The sequence below is a fragment of the Paramormyrops kingsleyae genome, chromosome 12 (assembly GCF_048594095.1).
Source record: "Paramormyrops kingsleyae isolate MSU_618 chromosome 12, PKINGS_0.4, whole genome shotgun sequence".
In the NCBI taxonomy this organism is placed as follows: domain Eukaryota; kingdom Metazoa; phylum Chordata; class Actinopteri; order Osteoglossiformes; family Mormyridae; genus Paramormyrops; species Paramormyrops kingsleyae.
The window spans coordinates 2,334,426-2,353,329 of NC_132808.1; the positions used below are offsets into that span (position 1 = coordinate 2,334,426).

General features: G+C 39.0%; 1 long non-coding RNA gene across 1 annotated transcript; it reads right to left on the reverse strand.

Annotated features, from left to right (window-relative positions):
* Positions 1–9,855: 9,855 nt before the first annotated feature.
* On the reverse strand, positions 9,856–11,783 carry LOC140577754 (uncharacterized). Its single transcript, XR_011981885.1, has 5 exons — positions 11,282–11,783; positions 11,083–11,191; positions 10,708–10,816; positions 10,214–10,284; positions 9,856–9,990 (listed from the first exon to the last, which is right to left on the reverse strand). It is a non-coding gene; the product is annotated as an uncharacterized lncRNA (long non-coding RNA).
* Between the last annotated feature and the right edge of the window lie 7,121 nt (positions 11,784–18,904).

The following is an 18,904-nucleotide window of genomic DNA, read 5'->3' on the forward strand; positions in this document are numbered from 1 at the left end:
GCATATTTATTTGGGCAGGAAGTTAAACAGAACCTCGTCATCATCACCATGGGGTCCAATGGTTTCAAACCTCACATCTGAAACATGGGTCACATGACCCAAGTGGAGCCATCAAGACATTAAGTTGATCATAATTATCACAGCACTGCTCCAGCACGAGACCAGAAGCATCTTCATATCTGTGAAAGAACCTAATGTTGTGCCTGAATCCAGAAGCACAAAAGTACAATGACTGAAAGGGGTTTGAGTGAATCCAAGACAGAACGGCCAGCTAAATGCCAGTTTGGCACTTTCAAAAAAAGCTCATGCATTAGCAAACATCAAATCAGGTGTTGAGGCAGGCCTGGTCCTCAGGGTTTTGCAATCTTGACACAGATCTATAAACATGCTGAAACATATGAGGTCTTTGAGAAAAGTATTACCATCAAGAGGGCATCATCACCTAAATACACTTTGCTAGGAAAACACCACAGGTGCAAACCCTGAGTAGCAGACCCCGTGTGAATGGTCAGCAGCCCAGTTCCTGTCCTTCTGAGCAGCCCACGCCTCTCTGCACACCAGGTCTACAGCCATGGTGCCCCTGGGGTTTCCGAGACCTTCACTGAAGCATGAGCAGCGACCCCCACCTACTTCACTGCTGAACTACACAACCCCAGAAGTGAAGAGACTTCGGTCCCTCTCTTGGACATGGTAACCACATGGTTGCTGGTTCATAGATTTTGAAAGATCAGATACATGCCTTAAGCTTATCGCATCATTTCCATTGCTTTTCACAGTTTTCAGTGCATCCAGATAGTACTCACAGGGTTTCACTATTTCCACATTTTGTTATAGCCTTTTCCCAAAATGGGTTAGATTCAAATTTTACCTCAAAATTCTACACACAATACCCCATAATGACAAAGTGAAAAACGTTTGCTTGGCTGTTGGCCATGTGTGATGAGTAGATGAACTTTTATTAAATGATTAGTTGGGACATCTGGTCATGGACAAGTATACAAAATATGATACGTGATGGGGGGTTGGGGTATTAGAAAAATCTGTGCACTAAACCCCTAGAGTCCCGACTGCATCCCCCAGTGAGAGCAGTGGAAAGTGAGAGCCAGGAAACAGGAATTATTAGCAGCTCCAGATCTTCAAATAAATAAACGGTAACGCTTTACATTAATCGCACCTTCATAATTATTTTATATTACATTCATAGAACGTTCAGTACACCTTCATAATGTATTCATTAAGTATTTAGAAATCATTCATAAACATCATGCATGTATACATGATCCAATATCCCTTAACAGCTTTAATATACATTATTAACAAACATTACATGATTATACAATAATAATGTTTGTTATTATTATATAATGTTTGTTATTAATGTATATTATAGCTGTTAAAGAATGTTAGGACGTTGAAGTGTACTTGCATGCTGCTTATGAATGTTCCATGAATACATTATGAAGGTGCACTTAATGTTCTATGAATGCATTATGGAGGTGCCCTGAATGTTCTATGAATGCATTATGAAGGCGCCCTGAATGTTCTATAAATGCATTATGAAGGTGCACTTAATGTTCTATGAATGCATTATGAAGAAGCACTTAAAATAAAGCGTTACCAAGTAAACTAAGGCTTGCATGTGCAGCTTTTTAGCGTAGTTTGCCCTTTTAATAACCTTCGCTCTTGCGGTGGTGAATTGAGCTCACTGTGGTGCTGGTGTTATGCCGAAAAAGGCATCCCTGTCGTAGAATGCATGCCTGTCTCTAAATGACCGATTGGTCGCTGATCTGAAACGAGTTGAGCTACTTTGTCGAGTAAGGCTAGCGTAGTGCTAATCAATAGCCCCAAAAAACCCATAAACCCTAACCATAACCCTAACCCCTAACCCTAACCCCCAAAAAAACTCTAAAACCCTAACCCCCAAACCCCCCCTAAAACCCTAACCCTAACCACCAAAACACCCCTAAAACCCTAACCCTAACCCCTAAAAAACCCCTGACTCCCAAAAAACCCTTAAAAGCTCAACTCGTCGGAACACCGGCATGCATTCTAAGGCAGGGATGCGTTTTTCGGCATAACACCGGTGTTCTGTCATAAAATCCTACCTATCGAGATGTGCTATCGAGCCTTTCTGCGCATATGCAGTTCCACCGTCTTGGGATTAAGGTTAGGTTTTAGGGGTTAGGGTTAAGGTAAGGGTTTTAGTGGATTTGGGGTGGCGGTTAGGGTTAGGGTAAGAGTTAGGGTTAGGGCTATCGATTAGCACTGCAGTAGCATTTATCGACAAGGCAGCATAAATCGACAGAACACTGGTAGACATGCTGAAGCATGTTCATTGTGCTATTTGTGTATGTTATCAGTCTTTTACAATGTTTGCACGCTTTTCTCACCGTTTTCGTTTGTGATTACCGGAAAGCTAAAATGCTGCCACACCGCCGATTTAAGATGGGGGGGATGTCCTCAGTTTCAAATTCACTCGCCATCTCGCGTTCGGTCAAAACCACAAACCAACGTACGACGTCAATGTGAATACGCAGTGACATCTGATGTCGAACTGACGCCACGAAATCAAATGTAATATTACACCAGTTTTTCCTGTTAAGTAAACTACCGTGAAGTACTCCTAAAGAAGCGATTCAATTTCCATATCAGCTGATTTAAATCATACATTTACCTCGATTTTTAACCAATTCGCGATTCATCGTTAGATTGCCTACATTTCATGGATGAAACTGATTCTGTTGAATCATGAAATGCATTTCGTCTTTTGCTGAATCACGAAAGATACCACAAAATGCCTTTCCTCTTTTGCTGGGTCACGAGACATATGTAAAAGGCGCACAGCTGTGGGGGGGGAGCAGTACCTTCCAATGACTAGAAGGTGGAGCGCCGGCTTTGATTATGCAGACACCGTGTATTTAAATTTAACTTGCATATAAATGGGTTCAAAATAGAAATAACTCTGATGATAGATCTCATTGATTCCCTCCTGTTGTAGGCTATGCCACTTTCCCCTGAATAATACTGTCCCCGATAGTTCAGATACAACACACTGGGGAGCCTGTGTGTAAAATATAACAATAAAATGACGAGTATGAATGGATTAATACAAGGAGTAACAGACTCTCTGCGGATCCTCATAGAATCATTGTTGTCAGAAATAGCAGATGGAGCTACAGTTACTCAACCCGGTCCGCAGAGTGTTCAGGGGGACAGTCAGGACAGGACAGTCACTGGTCAGCTGCCTGTTGTAAGGAAGGTTCCTTACAGTAGCCAAGTGCACTTTCTATTTTGTCATCACTGCCACTGCTGCCTGGTGATTTATCATCAAACTTCTCTGCAGTTTGTGTCTCTTCTGGACCTTCTTCTGCCTTCATCTGTTGTTCATTCCTGCTATTTTCAGCAGGGTTTAACCCATCCATCACTTTACTAATTAACTCCCTCATATATACAGTTAAAAAAAGCACAAGGAAAGAAGGCAGGGAATAACCCAGGATGAGGTGCCAACCTATAACACTGGTATTGTCTGAGTGTCTGTTTTTGTGTCGTACTTCTGTGTGCTCTGCATTCCCCTTGGGTCTGTGTGTAATTATACTATTTCCAAAGGGAAATATGCTGGTAGATGTGTAAATACTGTTTTATTAAATAAAGCCCTGTAAATATACAGCTAACTGAAGTGGCTCTGAGTGCTTAATCTTTCCATGCTGAGTCCCACATGGCTGCCCTGGTTCCTGTCTCAGGTGCCTGATTCAGGTGTGATAAACAGCAGACTGAGCCTGTGATCAAACCACTGGCTGCTTAGCAGCTCATCATACTGTCATTATGTTGTGTTACAAGTGAGTAGAAGTCATTCCTCAAAGCATAACTGGAGCTTTGTGTGGCTCAGTGGGCTAAGCCTGTGTGTCTTGCATCACAAGGTTGCTGGTTCAAACCCTTAACCTCAAGGCCCTTAAACCTCAGCTCCCAAGGTACTGCTATGGGTGGCTGCCCTTTGTGGACAACTTAATTTACAAAGTGCAAGTTGAGGGGGACATAAAGACAATTTCCCCACAGGGATCAATAAAGTATTTATTATTATCCTTTTGCATGGCCATTGTAGGCTCTGTCGACAGTGGACTGGGGTTAGAATGGACCCTCTGAATGGGGTTAGAATGGACCCTCTGAATGGGGTTAGAATGGACCCTCTGAATGGGGTTAGCATGGACCCTCTGAATGGGGTTAGCATGGACACTGATTTATGTGTCTGTTTTCCATGCATACATTTACATTATTCATTCTTACATTGTATATTTCTCTTACTGTTTTTTCCACATGCTCCCCAACCAAGAATGTTATTTTTTGCAAATTAAACGATTTAAATGAAAAACCTGAACCATAACCTTTCAATAGTCTTTATTTAGTAACATGCTTGCAATACAGTATATGTGCAACTCAAATTTAACTACTGGCTAAATAAAACTTTAAATATTAAACAATAATATGCAGTTAAAATGTATACTATTTGAAAGATAGGAAATAAAGTTACAGGAGAATTAGACTACTGTTTTAAAAAATGACAAATTAAAGATACTGACGTATATTATGCAGCAAAAGATGACAGGAAAAAATATTATAGGAGAATAAAAAAGTGGCTGAAATGTAATTTCATAAAATTGTTTTTCATATTTTGCCAGGCAGGAAGGAGGCATTACTGAAAGAAGCGCTGGTCCAGCCTTTTCTTCACCTTCTGCACCCAGGGAACACTGGGATCGACACACACTTCATTGCCCTTTTTGGTGCGAAATCCGAAAATGAAAAATAAAATGACATGGGTCTGTTTGTCACTTGTTAGAATCCTTCTCCATATACATCTGATCCTGAAATACAAGTCAGTTCTATCAAAGACATTTTGTGCACAACAAACATTAAATTCCAAAGCAGTAATAGTTCAAAACAATACATGAATAAAGCAAATATTTACATAATTCCAGGTTTACTGCAGTCTGCTCTGGGGGGTATTCCAGAAAGCAGGTTATGTGACATACCCGGGTAAGTTTAAGGGTAAGTTAGTGGATAACCTCAACTTTCGGTTCCAAAAACGGAGGTTAACTTTCTGGGTATGTACGTAACCATAGCAGCTTACTCTCTGAAGATAACCTGCTACTCAGCAGGTTATGTTCCAGGGTAAGTTTGTTGCAGAAGGTTACTGAGCATGGCGTGCCCTTTTGATGACGATCCTGTGAACGTGGAGGCATAAATTATACAAGGTTTTTTTCGCCGGGAGAGAGTTATAAGACCGCGTATTGATGTCTTGTCATTTCCTAATGATTATTTGAAAAAGCGTTATCAGTTTTCAAAAGAATCGTTCATTTACTTAACATCTCTTGAAACCGCATATTGCAAATGTCACAAACCCAAACCGCGGGTCTGCGCTTAGCACAGAAAACATTCTGTGCATAGCACTTCGGTTTTTTGCGTCAGGGCATTTTTTGTACAATATGGGCGACGCAGAGCATATAGGAAAGGCAACTGTGTGTAGAGCCGTTCGCACAGTATGTCTGGTACTTAACACTTCTTACACACATTTATACAGTTCCCTGTCCATAAAGCTCTGCGTGTTATTAAAGAGGAATTCCACAGAGTGGTAGGTTTGTCCTTTGTAGTAAAATCTATGATGCATATTTAATATATAGTCATACTATTTATATCTATAGCCTACATGTATTCATCCTGCACACACACACACTTGATACTTCCCTATATGACTTTCTATTTCAGGGTTTCCAAATGTAATTTGGAATACATGTAATACATGTATAGTGACAATAAAAGGCATTCATTCATTCATTCATAATTGGGTGCATTGATGGCACCTACATTCCTATTAAAGCTCCTTCAATAAATGAGGGAGACTATGTTGATAGATAGATAGATAGATAGATAGATAGATAGATAGATAGATAGATAGATAGATAGATGTCTTTATTGTCACTATACAAGTACAGCGAGATAGCGGAGGAAATCTATTCATAGTATCAATGTGCAGGTAACTTGATTTTGTATCCTTAATTTTTTGCCTTGTTAAAATCATCAAACTCATTACTTTTTTCCACTAACTATAGGTAATCATTACAGGACAGTACAATGCTGGTTACCACTGGTTGCCCTCAGATGGGGTGAGGGGAGGTGGTGGTGGGCTCCCGCCAGTTAGACGGGCTTCAGCCTTTTTTCTATTAGCTACATGACAGAAGGAATATACTAAATCGTGTTTAATAAATAGTTAAGTGATCGTGTAATCAATTACCTTTTTGCAGAATGTTTTTGTGTTTCATTTTGACTTGGCTCAAAGTTCTTCTGGCTCCAGAAGGAATACACCTTATTAAATAAGAAACCATATATTCCTAGTCGATACACATTGTTATTTTAACCTAAAGAAATGAATGGCAGGAAAAGTAAATGCTTTCATAGTGATTTAACAGTCAAAAGGATACGGAAGGGTTATGTGTTTAATTATTTTTCATTATAATAAAAGGGGAGGCGATGTCAAATTTGCAATTTAATACACACGCATTTACTCTGTCCGTTATTTTTTGCCAAGCCAACTCTTTCTTTAGCCGATGCAGCCGTATTGCTTTTTTTCATTATTATTGGCTTGAATAAAAATCTAGCACCTCAGAACAAAGCAGAGCAGAACAACCGCCAGCCGGCGCAGAGAAAACCATCCGCCCGAAGGAGAACATCAGCCCGGGAGAAGAGAAACCCACAAGAAGCCCTCCGGTGAAGGCCCAGCTGAACAGAGAACAGCACCCAAGACAAAGCTTCACCAGGAGAGAGAATCTAAAGGGACTCCACTCCACTGCTCCAAACGCCGCGCCTTCCTGAGTGCCATCAGCTCAGCGGCTCTGCCATCAACTGCCAGGACCCCCCCCCCCCCCCACTCTTCAACCAAGTAAACCAACTTCCTTTCATTCTAACAACTTAAGCTGTTCTGTTTAACCTGCTATAAGACTTTAGGGTCGTGTTTCCACAAAATATGCTTGCTTTGCAGAATAGTATTTCCCATTTCAGGTTACTCATTTAAATCCAGTCATTGCATTTTCATAATTACATTGTTTGTTTTATTCCGTTCGTGTTTGTTGTTTGTGTTAGGTGTAATGTCTGTCTTATGTCAGTTGTAGTGTTAGCTAGGAATAAATGCATGTCTTTTACACAACTTTAGCCTCCGTCATGGTGTGTCTCATAATAAGTTCCTGCCATTGTGCGATCTTGCTACACGCTCTGAACCTCAAACTCGCCTGAAACATCGCGAGACTCTCTCTCATTGGCCGTGAGGGGAGCTTCGCTACCAATCGTTTACATTACCTGGTGATGCAGCTCGCTGGACGAGCCTTCTAACCCAGGTTACTAAGCGATACTGGTAATTAGTGAATCCCATTTAAGTCTCACATTAACAGACTCACAGGGATACCGCAATTGAGTTTGGAGGAGCCGACCATTCGGCATAACAATTGATTAATAATCAGCATTAAATAATAATTAATTAAACTTTAATTAATTCAAACATATTGGTGGAGAATATTAAAATTTATTTGAGCTATTAATTCCTACACTTCCATATATGACTTTCTATTTCAGGGTTTCCAAATGTAATTTGTAATACATGTATAGTGACAATAAAAGGCATTCATTCATTCATTCATTCATAATTGGGTGCATTGATGGCACCTACATTCCTATTAAAGGTCCTTCAATAAATGAGGGAGACTATGTTGATAGATAGATAGATAGATAGATAGATGTCTTTATTGTCATGATACAAGTACAGCGAGATAGCGTAGGAAATCTATTCATAGTATCAATGTGCAGGTAACTTGATTTTGTATCCTTAATTTTTTGCCTTGTTAAAATCATCAAACTCATTACTTTTTTCCACTAACTATAGGTAATCATTACAGGACAGTACAATGCTGGTTACCACTGGTTGTCCTCAGATGGGGTGAGGGGAGGTGGTGGTGGTGGGCCCCCGCCAGTTAGACGGGCTTCAGCCTTTTTTCTATTAGCTACATGACAGAAGGAATATACTAAATCGTGTTTAATAAATAGTTAAGTGATCGTGTAATCAATTACCTTTTTGCAGAATGTTTTTGTGTTTCATTTTGACTTGGCTCAAAGTTCTTCTGGCTCCAGAAGGAATACACCTTATTAAATAAGAAACCATATATTCCTAGTCGATACACATTGTTATTTTAACCTAAAGAAATGAATGGCAGGAAAAGTAAATGCTTTCATAGTGATTTAACAGTCAAAAGGATACGGAAGGGTTATGTGTTTAATTATTTTTCATTATAATAAAAGGGGAGGCGATGTCAAATTTGCAATTTAATACACACGCATTTACTCTGTCCGTTATTTTTTGCCAAGCCAACTCTTTCTTTAGCCGATGCAGCCGTATTGCTTTTTTTCATTATTATTGGCTTGAATTCGTCATATCCGTGCATTAAAACTTCCAACTCCGCCTCTGTGAAGTATGCCGCTCTCTTTTTTTCACTTTGATTTTCCATTCTGACTCGTGAAATCGGCGATCAATTGAAAACGTCTTTATTTATGCACGGTGCACGCGCCTTAACTCTGGGTAACCAATAGGAGGTTGATTGAACTTACTCTTCTCAGGTGTTTTGGAACCGACATACTCATGGTATGCGGGTTTGGCGTACTGTATATCAACCCAGAGGTTAAGATTTACCAAATGGTAAGTTAACCAAGCTTTCTGGAATACCCCCCTGGTCAGCATAATAGAACTAATTCTAATCTTAAGGTCTTTATGGATAAATTCAATCTCGTAGATATTTGGAGAGTAAAACATCCTATATTCCACTACATGTTGTATGTGTACAACTGTGTACGTGACGAATAAACCTTTTGAATCTTGAATCTTCAATGTTGAATTTTCGTACAAATTCCGACCTTCCTGGCAATATATCACATGTGCTGGGGCCTCACTTCTACGTGCCACTTCCGTGGACTTTTAGTTTAAGATTATAGATAGCAGCTTCCACATGGTTACAGTGTACAGGGCGAAATGCACATTTAGAAATCCTGCGCTGGGAACTTCCATGCACTTTCGTATAGTACAAATTGCGAGCTTTCCGGCAATATATCACATGTCCCAGCGCAGGATTTCTATGTGCCACTTCCGTGGACTTTTAGTTTAAGATTATAGATAGCAGCTTCCACATGGTTACAGTGTACAGGGCGAAATGCACATTTAGAAATCCTGCGCTGGGAACTTCCATGCACTTTCGTATAGTACAAATTGCGAGCTTTCCGGTGTTCTGACGATTTGTCCTACTTTGTCGAAGTATCCTACCGTAGTTTATTTCGACAGATATATCTATCGATTGGTGCTACCTTATCGAAACATCCTACCTTTATTATACAAATGGGTAGATCATCTCCATGGGGTAAATAACACTAACTAAACATCCTACCTTTATTATACACATGGGTAGATCATCTCGATGGGTTAAATAACACTAACTAAACATCCTACCTTTATTATACACATGGGTAGATCATCTCCATGGGGTAAATAACACTAACTAAACATCATACCTTCATAATTCATATGGGTATATCAGTAACACATTTCCAAGGACTGAAATATACTGCAAAGCTGACACATTATATACAGTATAGTATAACTAAATATATATTACATACAACATTATAAAGTATGTGTAATATTTTCTATTGAACATATTAGGTGAAGCTTTTAAGGTCCATAAAGCACCTTATTTGAGGGCATTTCAAATAAAACAATAGCACATCATAGGAAGAATAAAAAGGCTTTAATTTACATACTTTAATGAACAATAAAACACTCCAACAACAAAGACCAAAGAACAATACTTATTTATCTATACATTTTTTACAAACATTTGCTATTTCAATTTTTTCATTGTATTTTGCACATTGAAAATGTGCCCAGCGACTGCACATATCACACTGCACCTTAAAAATAAAACATAACGATTAGTCTGAATATGGAAACAGTAATAATAGTGACTGATTCAATTAACTATTTGGTCCAATGCAGCCAAGCAGGTGTAGAAGCAGTTAATATGTTACTTGTTAAGTTATATTACTAGACCCCAAGAACAAAATTATGAAGATTGAAAATGAGCATATTAGGATATTATATTATTGTAGATGGTACATGTTGAAATATTGTTACCATTTCAATTGTGCTTTTGTTGGGATCATCTTCCAGCATGGAACAAACCAAGCAATAATCCTCTGCATTGCCTATAATCACAGTTGTTCTCATTAATATACAAGCTTTAACATCAGTCATTTGATTAATTTTCAGTATTTTGAAAAAGCAATAGTAGTGTTAGGTGTAACATACTGCTGTTATTCAAAATAAGAAAATAATCTTCACTCAATATTTAATTTCCTTTCAATTATTTTATTGCTAGTATGCTAATATTTGCGGCTTCTGACAAAATAATTCTTCAAGCAAACCTAACTTAAAATTTGAAAGTGTGTTGCATCATGTTAGGTTTTCCAAAATGCAATATCAAAGATGTTAATCAGATATCATTTCAAACAAGTATTGGACCTTAGAACATTGGGATGCTCCTTTCACATTAACAGAACTTTTGCAGAAAAATCCTTATGAGCTGTATGATAAAATATATTACTGTATGAATCATATCGTTGTATTACCTCTGTATTCAAGGAGAGCACAGGCTATGTCCATCCTTGCAGTTCTCATGGCAGACTCACTGGTTAACACATCCATTAGCCCTTCTTTTGTGAGGTAGTTCTCCGCAAACTGTAAAAGAACCCTTGAATTATCTTTCCTAAACATAATGTCCTGAATATCTGTAGACTCATGACGACTAATTTAACTGCTCACACGTAATACAAACGTTAACTGATTTAATTTAAGAACAAGACCTTAAAACTGTTACCATTACGATTTTGTAATCTAGTGATTACACATTATGACATGAATCAACCCTTCAACATTTTTGAAATGTGTCTGTTTGACCAGCTTTAGTTAAAAACCTCAAATCATAAATGAAGGCTTACAATTACCTTCAATAGCAGAACTCCACAACTCTGGGAGTCTTTCTGCTTGTTGTGCTCCAATGTCTGGAACTGCCATTCACCCCCATCATCATATCCTTTAAGTCTTAGAAAGTTCCTGTTGTTCAACACAGATACAGAATACAGTCTGCTAAAAAGGAAAACTGACAACAATTGTGAGCCAGACTCTCTTCATAAGTTTTGTTACCTCCAGCTACGTTGAATCTTTCGATCATAGCGGCCTTCCTTTCCCTCTGGATCAATGAGACGGATGACCTTCTCTGACATGGTGTCAATCTAAAATGTTGCACATACACAAACAACATTAACTGTACTTTGAAATATTTTGCTCTTCTTCTACAACATAATTAAATGAAAACATGCAAAAAGAACCAAAAACAATGTACCACAAGCATCCAGTGAACCCCAAAATTCACTGGACATAGCCAAATGTCCTCATCTGGCAGTTTCATCTGTTTGAAAGGTTTTAATGCAAGTTACTATTAGTTCTAAATGATGTATATATTACTTGCCACCTTATACATGTATTACCTTCATCCCATGTCTGTACTGTCCAGCAAATAACAAACTTGAAACCACTGCTGACAGCAGGTGTACAGGTTTCTGTTAAAAATTAACACGAGTATTAACATAAACAGAATTAACTGGCAATAAACAGCTCTCCAACTGAAAATCTTTCTTGCCTGTTGTTTCTTCATAACACGATGGAGATATGCATCAATGACCTGTATTGAATAAAAATTTAATTGAATTAATTAAAAGCAGAAAACAAATTTCATTAACAGTAATAACAGTGTTTCACTCCAACCTCATCAGCAAGCCAATTAGTTCCTTGCAGTGTCCTGAAGGAAGTGTCATAGAGCTTGTATGGTCCCACAACTGCTTCCACCTGCCCATGATCTCTTGCAGCCCACAGCTTCATGACTGGAAAGAAATAAATATATATTTGTATGTATGGTTTTAACGTAATCTGTGAACAGTTGAAGATGGCCAACAGGCTCTAATAGTCTTGAAAAGGCAATAATGTACAGGGGATGGACATGTAAGGATTGATTGACCTTTTATCCTGTTTGTATGAAACAGGCTGAGTAAGCCTAATCAGAAATGATTGGGGCTAAAAGCGTTTATGAGTTTTGGAACACTTTACCTATTTAGATATACACTCACCTAAAGGATTATTAGGAACACCTGTTCAATTTCTCATTAATGCAATTATCTAATCAACCAATCACATGGCAGTTGCTTCAATGCATTTAGGGGTGTGGTCCTGGTCAAGACAATCTCCTGAACTACAAACTGAATGTCAGAATGGGAAAGAAAGGTGATTTAAGCAATTTTGAGCGTGGCATGGTTGTTGGTGCCAGACGGGCCGGTCTGAGTATTTCACAATCTGCTCAGTTACTGGGATTTTCATGCACAACCATTTCTAGGGTTTACAAAGAATGGTGTGCAAAGGGAAAAACATCCAGTATGCGGCAGTCCTGTGGGCGAAAATGCCTTGTTGATGCTAGAGGAGAATGGGCCGACTGATTCAAGCTGATAGAAGAGCAACTTTGACTGAAATAACCACTCGTTACAACCGAGGTATGCAGCAAAGCATTTGTGAAGCCACAACACGCACAACCTTGAGGCGGATGGGCTACAACAGCAGAAGACCCCACCGGGTACCACTCATCTCCACTACAAATAGGAAAAAGAGGCTACAATTTGCACGAGCTCACCAAAATTGGACAGTTGAAGACTGGAAAAATGTTGCCTGGTCTGATGAGTCTCGATTTCTGTTGAGACATTCAAATGGTAGAGTCAGAATTTGGCGTAAACAGAATGAGAACATGGATCCATCATGCCTTGTTACCACTGTGCAGGCTAGTGGTGGTGGTGTAATGGTGTGGGGGATGTTTTCTTGGCACACTTTAGGCCCCTTAGTGCCAATTGGGCATCGTTTAAATGCCACGGCCTACCTGAGCATTGTTTCTGACCATGTCCATCCCTTTATGACCACCATGTACCCATCCTCTGATGGCTACTTCCAGCAGGATAATGCACCATGTCACAAAGCTCGAATCATTTCAAATTGGTTTCTTGAACATGACAATGAGTTCACTGTACTAAAATGGCCCCCACAGTCACCAGATCTCAACCCAATAGAGCATCTTTGGGATGTGGTGGAACGGGAGCTTCGTGCCCTGGATGTGCATCCCACAAATTTCCATCAACTGCAAGATGCTATCCTATCAATATGGGCCAACATTTCTAAAGAATGCTTTCAGCACCTTGTTGAATCAATGCCACGTAGAATTAAGGCAGTTCTGAAGGCGAAAGGGGGTCAAACACCGTATTAGTATGGTGTTCCTAATAATCCTTTAGGTGAGTGTATTTATGTATGGGATTATTTTAGTTCATTCTAACCAAATTCATAAAGATAACATCCCTTCAAAATTTTTCTCCTTATACAAGTCAATTAAAAAAACATTCAGCATAATTCATGAGGCGACAAATTTATTATAAATAAAAAAATTTGCAGTCTTAACATTTTTAAAAAAAATTTTTATTTATAATAATTTGTCGCCTCATGAATTATGCCGAATGTTTTTCAGTTGTTTAGGGTAGTTTGTACAGCCCCTGTACTTTCAGCCAACAGGCCAACATCATGTACAATAAAAACCGGGGCCAAAGTGGCAACAAATGACCAATTGGACAGAACAACCAAAAGGTCAACATCATGCAAAGAAATAACTGGCGCCAAACTGGCAACAAGAACGTTCATGTTAGGACCTTCGTCTTGTGTGTTTGTGGCATCTGTCTGGATCTTCAGTATTGCCTCAGCACATGATTTAACCTCTTTGGAGGCATGCAATGTTTCCTCTTTTTTGGCTGATGTAAAACAGATGACTGAAGGCTGTGAAGGACCTTGTTTTTTTTCTGAAGAAATTTCTGAAGAAGCATCCTGCTGATCAGCTTCTGTCTTCCTCACTTCAGATTCCAGGATAGAAAGAACTGAATCTGTGCACTGGCCTCTTCTGTAGGGCTTGAGGTGGCTGGTATTGTACTTGTTTTTCAAAGTCATTCCCTCAATTTTTAGGGTAACTACTTTACCACTAATGGACACAATAATGTACGGCCCTGAGAAATCTGGCTCCATTCTTCCTCCTTTTCTCCCACGTTTACTCATGTTGAGAAGCAGAACCTTCATCACCAGGACTGTACACCACATTTCTGTACTTCTTCTGGGCTTTCCTGTCATATGCATCCCTTTGTTTTTGCTGAGACTTTTCTATGTTCTCATCGGCTGTTTTTCTAACAGACTCTATTTTTTGATTTTTCTGATTTAAAAATTCTACGTAACTATCCTCCTCAGGAAGAATAATGGTGGTGAGCTACAATTAAAAGTGCAAATGTAACAATATGGCAACTTAGAAATTAACCATAAGAAAGTTATTTTTTAATAAAAAGAAATAAATATAAAACTAGTAGTGATGGGCCGATCCACGTTTTTCCAGTTCCGATCCGATTCCGATACACGACTGTCGATACCGATACAGATTCCGATATAATACATCTTTTTACTTTAATATTAGCATTATTTTTGTTGAAATTGTGCTGTTTGTTAGTAAGGTTACATCACAGAATAAATAAACTACTAAGCACTTGATAGAAGAGCAAAAAATATACAGAACTACATTGAATTTAAAGGCATTCCAAAGGAATTTATTTATGTCACACTTCACAAAAAGGTAGCAGCAACAGCTGTAAAATTTTGTAAATATCAAAAACACAACAATCTTGGCTGAATCATCTAAATAGTTCAAGTATTATGTCCATTTTAGCAGCAACAATTGTGTAAAAAATAAAGTGCAAAACTAATACATTTTAAATAAATATCTTAACTATCAAAAAAGTAAGTTAAAAACAATAAGCCCGGACGCATCTATTTGACAGGTCAAGCAACAGACCAACAACAGCACCAACTGAATAAGGCTTTAAAATAAAGTGCAAAACTGCAAAGAAATAAACATCTTCAGAGTAAAAAAAAAAGTCAGTTAAAAAAAACCAAAACAATGTGGCTACCTCCAAAATCTGAAGAAAAAAAAAACAAGTCAAATGTGGCACTCAGTGTGTGCACCAAATCTAGGGCACTAAACACTTTTATCAAGAAACCTTGGCAGGTTTTTCTTGAGGAAAATGATCATTTCTGCTCTCTCTGCCGTTAATCGATTTCTTTTTTCATCCACTATGTTAGAAGCGGTGCTAAACAGTCTTTCACTTTCCACACTGGTTGATGGGGCACTAAGGAATTTTTCTGCAATGGCAGCAAGGATTGGAAAGCGGGCATGGTTGTTCTCCCAGTACTGAAAAGGACTATCAGTACGAAGAATTGTTAGTTCCTTTAAATACGTCTGAAATTGGATAATGGCACTCTTGGTACTCCCTGATCCAGGTTCATCATGCTCCTCCAGAATGTTGTCATAGAGACTTGTCAAGCTGCTCTGGCCTCTGCTTGGACCGGCTGCTTCCATGCAAGGCACCTTTTCTGCTGGCCATGTTGCCAGTGATGCAGATTCTTTATCTGAAGCCCTTTGCAGTGTTTCCTCTATCTTTTCCATTTCTTGTATCAGGGCAGCTTTGGCATGCTTGGCAGTGTCTTCACCTGTGAAGTATCTGACAGAAAAAAAGGTTGAGAATAAGATGTTCCAGCACCAATCAATTTCTGTTGAAATTAACATTACTTAATGTTACAAATAGATAAAATAATAGATACATGTCTCAAAAAATTATTGATAATTATTTGATACGAGTGTGGTTATCCTTATACTGTATACTAAATAACATTTCCACCATAACTGTAATAACACAATCAAAAGTATTAAGTAAAATATTAAAAATGAACAAGTGCAACCCCTAGATTAGAGGCAAAGGATACACACTTCACCAAATTATTGCAAATTTACACATCTACACTTTTAGACTAGAAAACACATGAAGCTTTGGTTTTATACGATGCACACGTTGCCAACATTACATATACACTATATTGCCAAAAGTATTCGCTCACCTGCCTTTACACGCATATGAACTTAAGTGACATCCCATTCTTAATCCATGAGAACAGCCATGGTAGTGATTGGAACACCTGAATTTAATTATTTCGATGGGTGAGTGAATACTTTTGGCAATATAGTGTACATATACAGGTCGATACATATGTATTATTTATATTATATTGTTTTCATTAAAAAAGCTGTCTCACCTGTCTTTATATCGGGGGTCCAGTAAAGTGGCAACTGAATAGAGGGGACCACTTTCTATGCTGCTGAAACGTCTGTCGACAGCTTGCAGGAGTGTACTCTTCATTGTTTTGATACCGCTGTCAGTACTACTCTCTTTGGAAAGCAGACGTTTTAAGACTGTGATGGCTGGAATCGCATCTGCTGTAGTGGAGGTCGCTGAGCTGATGTTCCGGGTTAACTCCTCAAAAGGCTCCAGCACTGTCACGGTTTTTTCCAATAATGCCCACTCGTTGGCTGACAGAGTTACAGGCAGGTTGTGATCGGCAGCATAGGCGCAAAGGGCTCGCTTCTGTTCAAGAAGGCTTTGAATCATGTAAAACGAACTGTTCCACCTTGTCTGAACGTCTTGAAGTAGACGATTTGTGGGCAATTTTAATTCAGTCTGAATGTCTTCCAAACGAGACTGTGCAATTTGCGAGTGTTTAAAATGTCCCACGATTTTTCTCGCATTTGCTATGGCATCGCTAACACTGCGTTGTGAAATAAGCCCCTCGTGCACTACGAGCTGCAGCGTGTGAGCGAAACAACCTAAGCTCGGAACTGCAATTTCTTCCATAGCCGCCTTCATATTACTCGCATTGTCTCGCACAATCACATGCACTTTAGTGAGTTGGATCTTCTAGTCTTTAAGCATTTCTGTAATGGAGGTTGCAATTGTACTGCTGGTATGTGACCCTCTGCACTTTTTCACCTGAAGCACCGCACTCTGTAGCGCATATGACTCCGAGTTCACCCAGTGTACAGTGAGACTTATGAGGGACATTGGGCTCACATCTGAGGTCCAAATATCAGTTGTGAAGCTCATTGCTTTAACATTTTCCAACTGCGCCGCTAACCGTGATGACACTCGGTTGTATAGTTCAGGTATAGCAGTTTTTGAAATGTATTTTCTAGACAGCAGATTGTACCTGGGCTCTAAGTGCTCCAACAGGCTACTAAATCCGACATTTTCCACTACAGATAGCGGTTGGTCATCAAGTATAATGAAGTTGAGCAACTTCTCTGTTATTGCTTTCGCTTTTGGGTTGTCTGCTGTAAATTTGTTGCGTTTTTGGAAAACATCAACGAGCGTCTGCTGCCTGGTGTCTTTTTCCCTGTTTGCTAGCATAAACTCCTGGTACTCTTTGTCGTGAAATCTCTGCAGGTGCTTGATTAAATTTGTTGTATTGTACGACGCAACCGTACTTCCACCCCTCGGCACGCTGGCTTTACACACATTACAAGTAGCTGTCTTGCTTTTCGGCGTTTCCAAACTAAAGTATCTCCAAACGAGCGACATTTTGTTCACAACAACGGCTAATGTTATTCGCTCGCTCAGACTGAAGTTGCCGCAGGTTCATGGTATGGAATAAGGAGCGGTGCATTGCGTCGAGTTTAAGGTCCAGCGCAAGCTGCGAACTGGAATATATATATCGGGCCTGTCTGACCGATATCCGATGACGGACTTACGGCTATATCGGACCCGATACCGATATCATATCGGATCGGGCCCATCTCTAAAAACTAGTACATCTGTTGAAGAAACAGTAATCTAAAAATAACAGGGCCAAAAAAATGGCAAATACAACAGAACAACTACGCAACAGTTATGGTTAAACCACACACACTACTGCTAATCACTGCCTCCTGAAGTTCAGGTCACCGACAGAGTCTGAGTAACACACAAGACATACATGAACAATTTCACATCTTCAGTTCACCTAACATCCAAGTCTTTAGGCTATGGAAGAAAACTGAAATACCAGGATGTAACCACTAATCATGAAAATGTCATAGACATGCTAAGCAATGCCTCTATGAACTAGCACAACAAATAACTCCAAATAAGTGAATTATTTCATCATTTATCATCTACTTCTAATTTATATGATGTGGCATCAAATATTCATTATTCATAATATATAATAATATAAATTTACACACAGAGCTGTAAGTAAACACTCACCGGCAAGTCAACTGGAACCTCTAAGGGGAACACTGCTTCTCTCCCATACATAAGTAGAAATGGGGAGTGCTTTGTTGTAGTGTGAATTTTGGACCTCAATGAAAAAAGTGTGGCGTCCAGAAACAAGTCCCAGTTGTTCTGCTGGTCGTTGACTAATTTCCTTAGGGCTCTAAAACGCAAGCATGATTGCTAAAAAAAATAAATTTTGTAAATAAATGTACCCTAGGAAACCTTCAAATAATACTTATCGTTTAATGTTATCATTAGTTTTCTCATCCAGACCGTTTGTCTGAGGATGATAGGCTGAAGTCACACTCCTCTCAACCCCTAGCACCTGACACAGCTTCTGGTTTAGCTTAAGAACAGCAAGAAAAGTAACAGTAATTATTTTATTCAGATACATAGACAGATACAGTACATAGAGAGTATTAATAATTATTACTGTGAATATAAAATAAAAGCTTACTTCATTAACAAATTCCCTGCCTTGGTCAGACAGGATTCGTTTGGGGCATCCATGCCTATATATTATGGAGCACAGATACCGTCCAACCTCTCCAGCAGATTTTGTTTTTAA